The sequence below is a fragment of the Nicotiana sylvestris genome, chromosome 1 (assembly GCF_000393655.2).
Source record: "Nicotiana sylvestris chromosome 1, ASM39365v2, whole genome shotgun sequence".
Taxonomy (NCBI): Eukaryota; Viridiplantae; Streptophyta; class Magnoliopsida; order Solanales; family Solanaceae; genus Nicotiana; species Nicotiana sylvestris.
Window position 1 is genome coordinate 186,494,300 of NC_091057.1, and position 19,045 is coordinate 186,513,344.

Consider the following 19,045-nt stretch of genomic DNA (forward strand, 5'->3'; position numbering starts at 1 on the left):
ATAATTGTGACTTAAATCTTCTAATTCAAATTTAAACACAAAAAAAAATTGTAAAGAAATATTCAAGGGAATCCTTTATAATTTTTATTATTACAACATTAATAAAAAATGGTAATATATTTCTTAGTCTTCCTTCCCCCAATGGAATGAGCACAACAAGGTGTTAATACCACCATTAAAAGGTCATACATGTAATTCCATCTAGTCGGACAAGGTTTAGGAACCTTTCTTTCTCTAAGGCCAAATTCATCACATTTTTAAAAATATTCTCTAAGCCTACTTCTACGGTTTGAATAAAAAAGGCAATTAAGAGTCATCTTAACCTTTTCAATTTCAACACTTAATATTTTCACATCACCACCGACAATTAAATGGTAAATGTGACAAATACATCTAACATGAAAAATATTACTAAATGCAGGATTTAGTGTAGTTGTAAGCAAGCCTATAGCATTACTGTTACTAGAAGCATTATCTATTGAAACTGACATTATTTTATCTCTAATGCAAAAATATCTACAACTATTTGCAATTGCGTTAGCAATAAACTTACCTGTGCGACGTGAATTAATTATTCTATAAGCAATAATGCGTTTTTGCATTTTCCATTCCTCATCAATCCAATGAGTGGTAACAGTAAGATAATCACAGTCATTACCACTTCTACCAATATCAGTAGTAATAACAACGCGATAATTTATATGAGTAAATAAATAGCACAAATATTATTCATATTCATGTTTATATTTATAAATATCGTTCTTTACAGTTGCATGAGGTCATCCTTTATAAGCTAAAAACTCTTCTAATATAATGCACAAAGTGAGGGTTAGAAGGAAAACTATAGGGTAAGCACATAACAGTAATCATTTTTGCCAATTCTTCACGATCTTTATTTGGATCGTAATATAAAATACCACCGATAACAGTGTTAATTTCCGGTTGAACTAGATTTGACCCGGTACTAGGGTTAACCTAAGTACTTACACTTGTCCCCTCTTGCGTAGCTTTCATTTGAATAAATCTAGCTTTATCTTTAGGGTGTGTCTTTATGTGTCTAGTTAAAGTACATCTACCGCTGCAGTCTCCAGTAAATTTATGAGTCATCAAAGTCCCACAAGTTTTACACTTAACCTTATTTTAATCTCATAGTTAAATAAAAAAGTGTCAAACAAGAGATATTTTGCACCGTCTAGAAGGTTGTCTATTAAAAGTAGGGGTTACTATAGGAAGTTCAGGCGGGACATCATTTGGATTATTATTAGTTGGGTTAACAACAAGACTAGTAGGTGTATCAACTAAATCCGGTTGTGTTTCATCTAAATCATCATTTTCCTCATCATTTTCATCGATAGTTGGATTACCATAAAGAGCATTCATATATTCATCATTTAATTGTTGACCTGGTGCAATATCATGGCAAAATTAACTATCGGTAAATTGAAAACAAGGGTTATCACTATCAAGAATAATAGGTGGAGGAGGACGGGTAACGGGTCTGCGTCGGAGAGCCAGAGGAGTAGTAGTAGTTTGGCTACTAAATTCACCAATTTTAGATTTCCCTTACCACCAAACATTTTTTTTAAAGAAAAGTCCATAATAATTATAATTATATAAACTAAAACAAACAAAACTATAATATTAAAACTTAAGAGTTGGAACGACTTTACCGAATTGACGAACAACTTCTTAAAAATTGTATATCGTTAAAGACTTGAATACTTCAATTCACCAACTTCACATTTTTCACAAATTACATAATAAAGTAAGCAATTATAGAAGAAAATTAGAGAGAGATTGATGATTTTGTGAGTAAAAATAAAAAATTTATAGTTGAAAATAGAAAAAAAAATGTAATTATAAAAAGTTTGGAGTTAAAACAAAGTTTGGGGGAAATGGCTATTTTTTAAAAAGCCAAATGGCTAAATTGGTAGGCCAACGGCTAGTTTTTAAACTTCCAACCGTTGGCCAATTTAAAAAAAATGTAAAATAGTTGTTTGGTCCGTTAGGCCCGGTTGAACCAGCCCAGGCACGCCAGCCGATCCGGGCTCGCAGTCTCTCCATGATAGACCGGCCCACAGTGGGCTCCTAAGACCGCTTGGGACCGGACCATACGGGCTAGACCGTTTAGCCCAAAGCCTATTTGAGCTCGCGGTCCCGGGCTGGGCCCGGACCACAATACAGCCTTAAGTAAAATACTGGTTGGTCGCCACGTTTTCTTTATTTGATACTAGTCAATTTGACAGTCATGAAAGAAAACAATAAATTTGTGAAATACATATTTTTTTTTTTTGTAAATTTAATCGAGGTAAGAGAACAAATTTTTCATGTATACACATAAGAAATCAAGTTAATAAGTGAATTAAATACCAAATATAAAAAATTTCTCTAGTGCTCCAACACTCTCCATTTAATTCAGAAATGAAAAATAAATAAAATAAAGGAGTCCACCATTTGCAAAAATATTTAGGCACAGACATTTTCGACTACCATGCCCGTAAACTCAATTTATAGACCCCAGAAACATTAGGAAAGAGCAAAATTTTGCCAATGCATGACCTTACATGTATTGGTTATCAAGAGCAAAGCAATAGAAATAAACTAGGGATAAGTATATATTTTGTTCTAAAATTTTAAACCAAAAAATTTGAACTAAAAAAATTAAAATTCAGGATTTATTGGCTAATTCTTAAATAAAACCATGTAAATTGTAAAGTAACTACCTGATGTCATTTCTGCAAAATAAGGTCTACTTGTACATATCACATAATTATATTTGGCTAAATTTTTGAAATACTAATGTAAGCAGTAGCCGGTAGTAGAGACTCTAAGGCCTCATTTGTTTTTTTTAAGATTAAGACATCTGAATCTGAATATACATCTGAATATTAAGATATGTATTAAGATTAAGACATCTGAATCTGAATGCACATCTGAATGTATTAAGATGTGTATTAAGATCTGAATAGAAATAATTAAAACTGTTTGATTTTTAACGTCTGAATGTATAAAATTTATCTTTATTTGAAAATTAATAAACATAAAATTCAAACGAAGTAATTAATCTAATATTTTATCAATAAAATATATTATTTTTTAAAATATGATAGTTGTTGTGGTGATGGCTAACGGGTGAATGCAAACTGTGGTTGGTGGTAGTTTTGGTTGATGATTGTGGTTCATGCTAGTAGCGAGTAGTGAATGATAGTGGCGGCGATTATGATTGAGGATGATAGTGGTGGTTGGTGATAGTAGTTGTGACTGAGGAAGGTGAGGGGTGAGTGGTGGTAGGTTATAATGATGAGCAGTGCCACCTGTGGTTGTTGATGGTGATGGGATGGTCAGTTGTGGTAGTTAAGGTGGATGAGTGCTGATTGTGGGTGAGAATGATGGTGGTCGAAGTGGTGGGGATAGTGGGTGCTGATGGTCGATAATGGTGGAGGCTATGATTGAGGATGATGGTGGCGTGGTGGTGGTTGAGGTGGTGGTGGTGGTGGTGGTGACAGCATAGTGGTAGTTGATAATGATAGGCGGTGGCGACAGTTAATAATGAATATGTGATAGCATCTTAATGAAATTAAGTCTATGTTATAGATCTTAATCACACAGACCTATTCAGATCTATTAAATGGTTGTGAAGTAAAAAAACAAACACACTTAATGATCAAGATCTGAATAATTAAGATTCAAACTTTAAAAACAAACGCACTTAATGTCTGAGATCTGAATGATTAAGATTTAAACTTCCATTAAGTGCAAACAAATGAGACCTAATTCAATTCTAGAAGTTATTATGAATATGAAACCCGCCTTTATCAACGCCTCCGATTTTCTTCTAAAGGAAAAAAAAACTTCCACCCTTTCACCATTGCCGCCGTTTTAGATCTCCGGCATCCAATCACAATCTCAAACGTCAGCGTTTCATTCATCTCATCAATCTCTTATGGCCGGCATTATCGTCCCTCCCTCCTCTTTACAATCTCCCGTCATTCACATTAACATCAAAAACACATCTATCTCGCTTTATTTTCACAAAAATACCCTAGCTTTTCCAATTCTCTTCGGCTCTGGCAGCTCCCTTCTTCGAATAAGAAGCAAAAAGCGGCTCGAAAAAACACCTTTCACTTTTATATCGCAGAATAGATTCGTTACTTGTGTTGAATTATCGAATAATGCTAAGCAGGCAAAGAGGCCGATTATCGTAATTGATAATTATGATAGCTTCACTTATAATCTCTGCCATGTATGCCAAATAATAATCTGATTTTAGGATATCGAGAAATGTTTATTTTCTTATTTATATTTGAACATTGAAAAATATGTGAAATATAATCTTAGTTTCTCTTAATTTTACTTTGTTTTTTGGTAATATTGAAGTATCTTAAAGGCTAATATTTTAGAGCTCTGAAAAATGTATAAAATTATATCTTTAAAAAAGTTTAGAAAAGAATTATTATCTTAGTTTGTCTTGATTTTGCTCTTTTTTCTTTTCCTTTTTTGTTGATAATTTCGAAATATATTAAAGTTGCAGCTTAATATTGATTTTGAAATATTAATAAATGTAGAAATTATTATTACGGTGTTTGTTAATAATTTTTTTGATGAAGTGAGATGTTTCATTGATGGCATCCAGAAAATGCAGAAAATACAAAATAGACCGTTGTTAGCTCCATTACAATGTGTTTCCCGCCAGAGAGCTAACAAAGAAAACAAAAGAACAAAAGTATGGCCTAAGTCAAAGTAAGTGAACTGATAAAATCTAAAAAGGAGGCAACATTATTTACAGGGGTTAGGTTGCTCCAACTAAAAAGGTACACTGGACCTTTAGCTTTCAAAAAATGAGGAGGAGTTGAAACTCCATCAAAATATCTGTGATTCCTCTCTATCCAAAGAACCCAAAAGACGCAAGGAGGGATCATCTTCCAGATTTTCCTGATGGCTCTGTCAACTTTCCACTTGTTCCACTCTTCAACTGCTTCCTTAATGCCTGAGGTAAGGTCCAGCTTATTCCCATAATGGAAAAAAACATAGACCAGATGGAAGTGGCTACTGGGCAGTAAAGAAGAAGATGGTTAATAGACTCTAAGTTGTGTTGGCACATGTAGCATCAATTAGCTAGTTGGAAACTCCTGCTACATAGGTTATCTTGTGTAAGACAAGCTCCCCTTAGAGCTGTCCATGAGTAGCAGGTGACTTTTGTGGGCACTTTTGTCTTCCAAATCATTTTCCAGGGCCAAGAATCAATAATTTAATTCTGCTCACGGAAGTGTTTGTAGCCTGTCTTCACAGTGTAGGACCCTGATTCAAAGTTACCCCACTTGAGTCTGTCTGATGCTTGTTCATTCATGGAGAAGTTCCCAAGTCTTCCATACAGTTCCAGATGACTTTCTAGTTCCCAATCCTGCATGTTCCTTCTAAATAGGAGGTCCCAAGTTTCTTTTGATCTGTTTTGAACTATTGTTGAGTCTGGTGCATTGACTATTTGATATAGGGATGGATAAATGTCCTTTAGGATGCTTGTGCCTAGGGGTGTGCATTTGATTTATCGATTCGATTTTTACCCTTATCGATAATTACTTATCGATTATCGATTTGTACATATGCTTATCGTTATCGTTTCAATAAGGTTTCGATTTTTTCGATTTTGATTTATCGATTTTTGGGGTTTATCGATTCGGTTATCAATTACACCAATAAGAAAATTTGCGGGATTCCACGGAAAGTATATTACTATAAACACGCCTAAGTAATATGGACAAAAAGAAGCTAAAATAAGACGAACACCGTTTATAACATAAAAGTTGTGTCAACAAGAACATGCAACGAAACTAAAGTAAGAGATCAAATGTATGCCACCAACACTCCAACGGTATAAAAAAAAATACATCATCACGGCTAATTCTGTTTTCCATTAATTTGAACTTCATTCTCTTGAGCTTTAAATATGTTCATTCCTTAAATGTGGTAGAAGAAATAATAGGGTTAGAGACTTAGGGTAAAGGAAAGAGTATTATAGAATAAGGGTAAAAAAATACCTTTTTAGTATATTTTATCGGTTTATCGATAAACCGATAATCGAAGAGGACAAAATCGAAATCGATAACTTGATAAGGAAAATTTCGAAATCGAAATCGAAATCGATAAACGGATAACAAATAATAGATTCAATTTATCGATAAACCGATTTGAATGCACACCTCTACTCGTGTCTAACCATTTATCCATCCAAAACTTGACATGTAACCCATTTCCAATCTTGAATGATATGTTCTGTGAGAATTCCTCCCACAGGCTGCTGATATGCTTCCAAGGGCCTACTCCGTGAGGTGCTCTGTTGTGTTTAGTGCACCAGTGGGACTGTTGTCCATGTTTGGCAGCAACCACTTCCTTCCATAAGCTAGAGTTTTCATCTCCAAATCTCCCTAGCCATTTCATTAGCATGCTCTTATTGTGCTTTGCCAGGTCTCTGATTCCGAGTCCACCTTGGGATTTTGGTTGTATTACCCTAGACCATTTGACAAGGTGGAACTTATGATCTTCAGAGTTACCTTTTCATAGAAAGGTTCTTCTAACTTTGTCAAGATGTTTTAGGACCTTGTTAGGCATAGGAAAGAGTGACATGCAATAGGATGGAATGCTGTCCAAGACACTATTTATCAAGGTCAAGCTGCCACCCATTGAGATGTATTGTAGATGTCATGTTTCCAGTCTTTTTTATACCTTTCCCATGACTCCATTCCATACATCGGCTGATTTGTATCTAGTCCCCCAAGGGGAGGCCCAAGTAAGTAGTTGGAAAGGTACCAGTATCATAGCATAATATATTAGCCAAAGCTTCCAAATCAGGGACTTCATTGACGGGGTATGTTACACTCTTTAACATATTGATATGTAGGCCTGAGATTGCTTCACATATGAGTAGAGTGAGATTGAGGTATTGTACCTGAGACCTTTCAGCACCACAAAAGATTATTGTGTCATCTGCATATAATAGCTGTGAAACTGAGATAGAATCTAATGTAGAATTTTCAACACTGAACCCTTCTATCCATTGTAGCTGCTTTGCTTTATCTAGCATCTGACTGAGTCCTTCCATGGCTAGAATGAAGAGGAAGGGAGATAAGGGGTCTCCCTGTCTTAACCCTTTTTGTGGAGAGAAAAAGCCAACCGGGATTTTGTTAATGAGGACTGAGAATTTGACGGTTGTTATGCATTATTTTATCCACTTGATCCATCTACGCCCAAACCCCATTTTTCTAAGCATTGATAGTAGATAAGACCAACTGACTTTGTCAAAGGCTTCTCTATATCCAACTTACATAGTATGCCTGGAATTCTACTCTTCAATTTGGCGTCCACCATCTCATTAGCTATTAAGGCTGCATAAGTGATTTGTCTGTGTTTGATGAATGCATTTTACGCTCCTGATATGAGTTTCCCTATCACTGATTTGATCCCTTCTACTAGTAACTTGACTTCTATCTTGTAGATACTGCCTATAAGACTTATAGGCCTGAAGTCTTTGAGTTCTAAGGCTCCTTTCCTTTTAGGGACTAGAGCTATGAAAGATGCATTGTAGGATCTGACTATGTAGTAATTTTGATGGAAGCGGTTTAAGGCCCCCATTATGTCATGCTTGATTATGTCCCAGGTACCTTGGAAGAATGCCATAGTGTATCCATCAGGTCCAAGAGCTTTGTCTAGTGCACATGATTTGATACTATCTAGAACTTCCTCTTCTTCAAATGATTTTTCTAGCCAGTCCCTTTCATCATTGGAGATAGATCCCAGATTACCAAAATCAACAGTAGGCCTCCATTGCTCCTCTTCCGAGTATAAACCCTAGTTGGAACTAAGTATTTCTTCCTTAATTGCATCCCTGTCTTCTATTACTGCATCACCAATCAACAATTTATCTATACAGTTGGATCTCTTATTGGAATTTGCCATTCTTTGAAAGTACTTGGTATTCCTATCGCTTTCTTTGAGCCAAAGACACCTAGACTTCTGCCTCCAAAATATCTCTTCCTCTCTTGCCACTTGTTGTAGCTCCATTTTTAGCCCTAATATTTTCACTCTTTCCGGTTGTGTTTGAAATCTACCTTCAGTGAATTGTTCCAGCATAGATAGTTCTTCTGAGGCCTTGTTTTTCCTAGCCTCCAGTCTGCCAAATCCCCCCTTGTTCCAATTAGTGATGTCTCTTTTCAATCTTCTGAGTTTCTACATCAAGATGAAATCTGACCTGCTCCCTATGTCATAACTCTGCCACCACTCTTTAACCTTATCATTAAATCCTTCAACCTGAAGCCACATGTTTTTAAATTTGAAATAGGATGAAGTGGCTTCCCAACCTCCACACTCTAAAGAAGAGGTTTGTGATCAGAAATCACACTTGGGAGGGCAATTTGCTTTATAGATTTGAAACTGTCATCCCGATCAGGAGAAATTAGGAATCTATCAATCCTAGAAGCTTAGAGTGAGTCCTCACCTCTGGACCAAGTGTAATAAGCCTCTTGGAGTGGGAGATCAATGATGTCAAGATCCTCGATGACATTCGAGAAAGATTTCATTGCCCTAGATCTTCTTATGCAATTGTATCTTTGACTTTCATACCTGCATACATTGAAATCAATGATGTCAAGATCCTCGATGGGAGATCAATGATGTCAAGATCCTCGATGACATTCGAGAAAGATTTCATTGCCTTGGATCTTCTTATGCAATTGTATCTTTCAATTTCATACCTATGTACATTGAAATCCCCTTACCAAGCATTGTTCATCCCATATGCCCATGATTGCTGCCAACTTGTACCAAAGGACCTCTCTTTCTGGATTTGAGTGATGACCATATACCCCCGAAAAACACTACCTGAAATCTTCTTGTGTACTTTCCAACATAACTGATAGAGTATAGATTCCTTGATGTACCCCCAAATTGTTCCACAGTCTCTTATCCCAGATCACTATAATACCCCCGCTTGCACCGCTTGATTTTAGTTAAGCCCATTCAACCCAACGACTACCCTATAATTCCCCGATCAATGTGTTGGACCAACGTTCAATTTTTGTTTCCTGCATATATAGAATATTTATCCTCCACCTCTGTATTAAGGACTTTATTGTATTTCTCTTGTCCCCATCATTCAACCCCGCACGTTCCAGCTGAGAATTTTGAGTTTCATGATGAGAAGGCCTTGGAATACCTGCCCCTATCCCCTTCGCTCCTGCTATCATAGTTGAGTTCACACTTCAATCTTTCCAATTCAACCTCTTGTTTCTTCTTACTCCTTTTTTTTTGCGTTGTTTGATGAGTTTTGCTTTTGCAACTATAGTTGTCTCCTTTCCTCCATACGAAGTATGATGTCAAAGATTCCATGCTCAAAGCCGGTCACATTAATCCCAAATGCTTTGCATGCCTTTGACATAGCTGTTTTGATCCACCTCGATGTCTTTATTACTGTTTGGCTTTGAATAATTTGAGAATTGGCAGCACCCACGCCATGGCAGGGAAGTAAGAGAGAAAATTCGAGGGTGAAGAAAATTTGTTATCAGAGGAACTTACCATTGACTATTCCGATAAGGGTACAAATATACGAAGAGATCTGAGGATGTTATCGTCGGTTCTGCTTCATTGTCAACCTCAGACAAAGAGTCACCTCTCACTTCAGGTGGTGGTGGTTTTGTATGAGATGTCTCTGGAAAATCTGCATCTATCTCAATTGACAGAGGGTTAAATTAGTTCTCCGAGATAATTCCATTTGGCTCATTTAGAAGTGGGTCCGAAATAAGCCTACGAATCTCCACTGCTGCACTGTTTTGGGCTTCTTTGGACCTTTGTTTTTTGGGCCTTTCGAGTAATAAAGGTGATCCACATCAAGGCCCAATTTACCTGTCTTTTTAAAACGGGGCATTTGCATCTATACCCGTTTTTTGTGTCACGTTTTAACTTGTGCCCGATTTGTAAAAAAAATTGCAAGCGTACCCGTTTTTTTCGCATAACTTCAGCAGACGGGGCTGAAGTAGCAAAGACAATCACGCAAAACTTTAACATTCTAGTAGCCGGGCCTGAAGTTAAGCTCTAGAGCTGAAGTTGTTGTTTGTAACTGGCGAACTTCAGCTCTAGAGCTGAAGTTTTTATTTTTGTAACTGGCGAACTTCAGCTCTTTGTAACTGGCTAAAGTTTTTGTTTTATAACTGATGAAGTTTTTGTTTTGTAACTGACACTTTTTATTTTTGTATCATCTATGACAATACTGTAGGATAGATCTCACAGTCATTTACATTGCCTAGAAATAACTGAAATCAAACAACGGTGTCTCCATGACCTTTTTGGATGATAACGAGAAAGGGCTCTTCCTTTTGCTTTCTTTATAGTTATAAAGAATATAAATATAATATATTATTTTTCTTTTGAGTTACGCCGAGAGAATACAGTCAATTCTCTGATAATATAACAATATTTGACTTGAGAAATATGGAAGTATGGTGATGTTCTGTTCATCTCAAAAGATAATTGTTTATTAGTTGAAGTACTCTTACAAAATAATCTAGAATTTTTTCTTTGAGAGAGATTTTCTGAAAGAATATCTATTTACTATTTAATCACACTAGTAAGCTTTCCAAGGCCTTTGAGTTGTTAATAGAAAAAGAAGAAGAAAACTAAGGAGGAGAGGGAGGAGGAGGAAAGAGTTGAAATTGTTTAAAAACTGGGTACAAATTATTTTTTTTTTAAAAATGGGTATAGGTTAAATGGGGGCGGCCAATTAGAGTGCCCCGTGCAATTTTTACTTTTAAAACCCTTGTGATCTTTAGCTAACTGGGACTGCTTCTGGGTCTTCTTTATCTTCTCTTGTTTTGTGACTCCGATACTACCGCCGGTGGAGATAACTTCCATGAGTACATCCTCCAGAATCGAGATTTTGTATCTCAATTTATCAACCTCCAGTATCATTGTATTAGGGAGAGCCTCTCTAGTAGAACTTGTGCAAATCCTCGTCCAGAAGAGATGTGTTCTGGATTTTGTGTCCCCGTCAATGTCAATAAAACCACCACAATGATCTCCGATTTGCCGGAAAGTATCAAAGTTCCATGCATGTAATGGGACCCCGAAAGCCTTTATCCATCTTTGCCCAGATTCTTTCTTAGCTATAAGTGTAGTCTTTTCCGGTGACCACCACTCTAATGTGAAATGTCTCCCATTCCAAAACCAGTCACCAGCTTTGACTCGTACTGCTTCCTGCCTTGATGGAAATTCGAAGAGGAACTGGTTATAAGCCAAAGGGGTGATTCTGAGGCCTGCACTAACCTTCCATCTGTTGAGAAACCACTTTTGGATCACTTCAGTGTTGGGGCTGTGATTAAGGGATCGTTGAATTGACCAATCAGGCATTTGGAGAGAAAGTCCTCCACGTTTCTGATGGATTATTATATGCAGCGGAAGCAATCCCAGTATCAAAATCACATGTAATTTAGACAACTAGCATAAACGGGATTTCACGGGTTACCTCTTGAAGCGTGAACATATCTCTTCTACCACGTGAGCCTTCAGTTCCATAACTTCTCAATGGAATCTCCATCACCCGCACAATCGTGATCCTCGAACGTTCCACGGTCTTCTACTGTGTTACCCAAATAATACCCGAAAATAGCAATTTCGTGTGGGCGAAATTTCTAGGAAAACTTGGCTGAAAATTTCAGCCACCATGTACTCATCCCTCTAGGTGGAAAGCCTTATGTATTTATAGCACAAGTTTTAAGGGTTAAGACCCTTTTCCAAAACCTGTTAGGTTTTCTTTTCCACCAGAAAAAGGATTCCTTTATTTCCTATTATTTAGGCACAGTAGGGACCACAAAAATTTAATTAACAAGGCTTCCAATTATGGAATTAATTTGTAATTTTCGAAATTAATATCCACCATAATTAATTACGAATTATTCCACTAAAAATTCGTAATTACACTCCTTATTCAATTTCGAAATTCATCCATTAAATCTTATTTAACTCCCCATGTTAAGATTCAGATACGAATCAATTAAATTAAATTACTGACGATTTAATTTATTGATTATTTCCTTTAGACTTTCGCTTAACTTATTTCATGTGTCGGATACAAAATCCACCGGCCGGGTTTACACATGCAAACTTATAAGCTTTCATAAAGGTATATCATCAATCTCTAAACCGAGACATGGATTCCATCAACTAACTATTACTTCGCCAATGTATATTATTATTATCCAATTTACCAGGCATATTGACCCACGAAAGAATCTCGCCTTTTAATAAATCAAAACAATAATAATATACACAGCTAATAATAATTATATCAAGATTAAGAGTATAAGTACATTTAATGGCTAGAGAGTTTATTTTATTAAGTCAGTATAAAATACTTATCTCTACCTGGTCCGTTCAATACATACAAAATGTACTAGCACAAGAAGTTGGAATTAAACCATTCCCATAATCAAGATTAATTATATTTAATCTTGTGCTACAATCATTCCTGATGGTTTGTCCAATTCCATCATTAGATTGTGAACTCAAACTTTATACTTATAAGAACCGATGATTTAATCTTCCGTGTATAAGCTAAACTCTATACACTAAATCATCTACTATATAAGCAAAGGACACAGACTATTATATGATCTATTTAAAACTTTATTAAAACTGAATAAACAATTATTTCATAATAAATAATATATCTAAACCAAACTCATGGTTAATAGTATATATCCCAACAATCTCCCACTTAGACTTTTAACCATGATAATTATTAGAATATACTATATCCAAATGCATGGTTAATAGCATATGCCCCAACAATCTCCCACTTAGACTCATAACCATGCATCTACAACTTTCTCAGGCATTCTTTTACATGACTATTAAAAGTCTTCACCAAATAAGGTTTTGTTAAAGAATCTTGCCAAGTTATATCTGATGCAATATTTGTCCAGTAGTACTTTGTCGTAATTATCTAGTTTGGTATTAAACTCTTCAGAGATCCTGTTACCGAAACTATCCCAAGAATGAACACCGAACTATAATTTTCTTTAGCTTTCTCCCACTAAGACGAAGTACCACTAATATTACCTTCGTTACCTCACGACATTGAAATATTAGTGACTTCTTACTATAGTGTTCAATGTTCAAACATCACTCCCACTCGATAAAGGCATATTATGTCTATTAACGTTCTCCCACTACTTAAATGCAATGGAACGTCAATTCTGACGTGTGGGTTTTGATGTTCTTGAACATCTAGTTATTTCTTTGCCCAGTTCCTGTAAAAATAGTTTACTTCTAGGAACATGTTTTATTAAACAGTCCTTATCTAGAAAAATGCATTTGTTTTAACAATTGCCTTATTTTCTTTAGGACAATAAAATAAAGCTTCATTCGTTTTCTTGGATATTCGATAAACATGCACCTATCCATCCTTAGTTCCAACTTACATATCTGTTTTCCCTTTCAGCACATATGCGGGATAATCCTATATCTGAACATGCCACAGACCAAGCTTACATTCAGTCCACAGTTCTATAGATGTCCCAGGTACTAGCTTAGAAGGAACTAAATTCAGAATGTAATTTGAAGTTTCCAGGAAATATTCCAAAAATAAATAAGGCAAATCTGAATAACACGTCATTAGTCTATCCATATCCAAAAGAGACTTATTTCTTCTTTCTACTACACGACTCTATTATGGAGTTTACGGTGTAGTCAATTGAGATGTAATCCCTATTCTGATATGTAACTAAAAAACTCTTTAGAGAGATGCTCGCCACTACAATCAAATTGTAGTAACTTAATATATTTCTTTGGTGCTTCTCTATTTCAAGTCTTAAAAACCTTGAATTACTTAATTCATTAAGACTTACAGTGCATCAAATAAATATATTAATATTTTGAGTAATCATTTATGAACGTCATAAAATACTCAAAATCTATCTCTTACGAGTATGTTCATTTAACCATACAAATCAGAAAGGATTCATTCTAGCTTATCACTAGTTTTATTTCCTTTTAAAGGGAAACATCTTTTAGTCAAATTTCCTTCCAAACAGGATCCACAAGTTGGTAGTGCCTCTACTTTCAATGAACCTTAAGGTCCATACTTGACCAACTTGAAATCCTATCCAGATTAATATGACTTAGATAAAAGTGCACAGATAAGTTTTACTCAATTTTGAAGAACATATTCTCTTATGAGGTAGACTAATATTGTTCTGTTCAGGAGAGACATCAATATATAATAACAAGGTCATGCATTCATGTACCACAAGAGATAAAGTGTTTATTAAGCTCAATAACTCAAGAGTTATTCGAAAAATAAAACAAATATCCATCTCTTATTTTGCCCAGAAACCGGAATTAAATTCCTTCTAACAAAAGTACATATATTGCATCCTTAAAATTAATGCCTTATCACTAAAAGAAAATTTTAACAAGTAATACGACAAATTGCATAAAATCATTGTGGAGTTGAGATAAAAATATTAAATAGATCATAATAAGTCAAAACACTGAATAGTAAAATTCAGACTGCATTCAATATTTATATACATACATGCATCTGGAATAATAAATTTCGATGGGAAAAGAATTATTCATGCAAAGTATATTATATAATGCAAGAATTATACAATCCAAAAATAAATAGAACCAACTCAGATGGAGAGCATACTATTATTTTCAGTCAATTGTATATAACTTTTTAATACAAAAATTTTAAAACACACTACACATATATGTCATGCATCTTGAATAGCAATTTCGATGGGAAAGAACTACTCATGCAACATACATATGCAATGCCAGATTATTCACTCCAATAATTAAAACAGACCCAACTCAGATGGAGAGTATACTGTTAATTTAAGTCAAGTGAACATCATTTTTAATAGCTCTAGTTTCATTGATCCAACATGTATACTCAGATGGAGAGTAAGTACACGATATCAATTACTAGTATTTCACCTAGTGAGCTTACAATAAATTTATCCGATATGGAGGAAGACCTAAAGTCAACGCATAAATTTATTACTCACTTGAAATTAATAGTGGAAGACCATAGAAATATATTTCTATCACCACTTAATCATGATTGTATTGTAGTTACAAAATTGATTCAACCCTTTAAGCTCAGATGGAGAGTTAATACTGGTTATCAATAACTAGTAACTATAGCCAGTGAGTTCATAATAAATTTATCCGATATGGAGGAAGACCTAATGTCAACGCATAAATTTATTATCTCACTATAAATAAAAAAAATGAAGACCATAGGGGTTTATTCCCATCACCACTTTATCACAACCACGAACTTTTCTCTGAGGATTAAGTTCCATATTAAAAAAATGCTCAATACCCATTTAAACAGTCTTAAAATACTAAAATTAATATTTCACACTGTATAGTGGTGATTATTGTTGACTGGACTATTTCTGATAAATCTACCAAATTTCATATCAATCAAAAATTGCGACCAAATTTGGAAAATTATCATTTTAAGCATTTTTTTAAGAATTTAAAATATGACCTACATTTTTTTTTATCATATACCAATTCATGTCAAATCAACATGTGTTATCATGTTCCAGATTAGACATATAAAATGATAGAAAGAATGACTTTTCGTATGTAAATCACATTTTAATCCGTCAAACCTCCAAAAAACTCACCTAAACGATCCCAAATCGTCAAAATACGATGTGATTCACTGCATAGCAGTGAGTTCTTCTTAAATGATCGTTTCCAATGATCCTATCGAATTTCAGGTCATTCGGAGATCGTGAAATTCATGATCGCCAAAAACTAGACCAAATTCGAATAAATTATTTTTTTGGCGTAGTCAGGATTAAATCCATGTGATTTGCATTCTTGCTATATATCATATCAAGTTAAATCATCATGTTTCAGATTTAACACAAATATAGCCGATATATAAAGAATAATTTTTCATATTTATAACAAATTCAATTTAATAAACTGCTTGAAAACCCATCTAAACGACCTCAAAATGCCAAAAAAAACAACATGATTCACTGCATAGCAAGGAGTTTTTTTTCACTAGATCGTTTTCGATGAACCCACCAAGTTTCAGGTTAATCGGAGTCCGTCAAATTCATGACCACTAGCCTGTAACCAAACTCGGAGAATAACCGTTTTAAGTAGTTTCATGAATTAAAATAAATATGATATTGATTTCCATTCTCCTTATAATTACACTATGAGCTGAAGGCATATATTATTTTCTTCCTATTTCTAGGATATATAATATCTCCTTTTGCAATAAATTATCCTTTTATTAAATACATAAGAACCTGAGATATTATATTTTCTCCCGTTCAGTGAAAACCCCAATATCTCTTCTCATGGGTGGAGTTAGTTTCACTAGTACCCAAAGATAAATACTCTTTTTCTAGTTATGAACCTCCACCATTAATGTAGATTTCTCAAGGATAATTTTCACATGGTATATTAAACATATTTCAATGACTCAAATAAATAGACCATTTTGTGGATCCTACTTATTAATCATAATGCTCAATCCATGAATAGATATAATTTCACATGTACAAATTTACTAAGAATTTTTCATGAGTTCAAATAAACAAACCACTTTAGTGGTAACTATTTATTACTCATAAAATTCTCAATTTACAAGTGAATATATATTTAGCTCATAAAATTATTTTATGGTAGACCATAGCTTAAAAGTCATACCAACATTATAAAACTCATACAATATACCGTCATATTTCACTTAATTAGAACCTCCAATCAGAGAACAAAATTCTTCATCGAAAATCCAAACTAGTAATCACGTAGGGCATGAAAATATAAACTTAAATTTGAGAAATTTTTTATGCACAAACATGCCAAACGCTCCAATCATTAGTCATCCAGGATATCAAATAGAGAATTTTACTTTCTTACAAAATAATTATATCATTACACAATATGAATTATACCTTGTAAGACCTAGTCAATAAAATCTTACACCTCTATTATTGAATTTAATACAACAACACGTTTATTTGCTAATAGTCAATGTGTAAACCTATTATATGACTAGTATTTAATCATGGGGACCATGGGGAGTCATCCCCAACACCATTGAATTAAAAAAGAATTAAAATTATTAAGAAATAATTTCCAGAAAATAGAAAAACGTCCAAAACACAGTCCAAATGACCTCAAAACGCCGAAACATACCATGATTCACTGATAAAACAGTGAGTTTTTCTCACCACGGCGTTTCCGATGGACCCACCAAATTTCAGCTCAATCAGAGTCCGTCAAGTTCACCGACCTCCGAAAATTCCGGCTATTCGGTCAAAAACAGGTTTTGCGTTTTTCTAGGGTTTACCCCAAAAAATTCAGATAATCTCAATCAAATATCAATAAGAAAACATATATCTCATGATTATAAGAATAATCCATAAATTATGCACAGTTAATTCACAAAACAGCAGTGCAGTTTTTCAGAAAACCACATATATATGTAATTCAAAAAATGCACATAAACACCATATTCTTGTTTCATGAAAAACTTAGTTATCTAATTAGATGTGAGTGAGCTCTGATACCAATTGATGGATTATTATATGCAGCGGAAGCAATCCCAGTATCAAAATCACATGTAATTTAGACAACTAGCATAAACGGGATTTCACGGGTTACCTCTTGAAGCGTGAACATATCTCTTCTACCACGTGAGCCTTCAGTTCCATAACTTCTCAATGGAATCTCCATCACCCGCACAATCGTGATCCTCGAACGTTCCACGGTCTTCTACTGTGTTACCCAAATAATACCCGAAAATAGCAATTTCGTGTGGGCGAAATTTCTAGGAAAACTTGGCTGAAAATTTCAGCCACCATGTACTCATCCCTCTAGGTGGAAAACCTTATGTATTTATAGCACAAGTTTTAAGGGTTAAGACCCTTTTCCAAAACCTGTTAGGTTTTCTTTTCCACCAGAAAAAGGATTCCTTTATTTCCTATTATTTAGGCACAGTAGGGACCACAGAATTTAATTAACAAGGCTTCCAATTATGGAATTAATTTGTAATTTTCGAAATTAATATCCACCATAATTAATTACGAATTATTCCACTAAAAATTCGTAATTACACTCCTTATTCAATTTCGAAATTCATCCATTAAATCTTATTTAACTCCCCATGTTAAGATTCAGATACGAATCAATTAAATTAAATTACTGACGATTTAATTTATTGATTATTTCCTTTAGACTTTCGCTTAACTTATTTCATGTGTCGGATACAAAATCCACCGGCCGGGTTTACACATGCAAACTTATAAGCTTTCATAAAGGTATATCATCAATCTCTAAACCGAGACATGGATTCCATCAACTAACTATTACTTCGCCAATGTATATTATTATTATCCAATTTACCAGGCATATTGACCCACGAAAGAATCTCGCCTTTTAATAAATCAAAACAATAATAATATACACAGCTAATAATAATTATATCAAGATTAAGAGTATAAGTACATTTAATGGCTAGAGAGTTTATTTTATTAAGTCAGTATAAAATACTTATCTCTACCTGGTCCGTTCAATACATACAAAATGTACTAGCACAAGAAGTTGGAATTAAACCATTCCCATAATCAAGATTAATTATATTTAATCTTGTGCTACAATTATTCCTGATGGTTTGTCCAATTCCATCATTAGATTGTGAACTCAAACTTTATACTTATAAGAACCGATGATTTAATCTTCCGTTTATAAGCTAAACTCTATACACTAAATCATCTACTATATAAGCAAAGGACATAGACTATTATATGATCTATTTAAAACTTTATTAAAACTAAATAAACAATTATTTCATAATAAATAGTATATCTAAACCAAACTCATGGTTAATAGTATATATCCCAACAGTTTCCTCTTTGGCTACGGTTCTCTGCTTGTTTCAAAGGCCATTGAGTGATCTTCGCTGCATCCATATAAGATTTGTTTTGCACATCTGTAAAGTTCTTGAATCTGA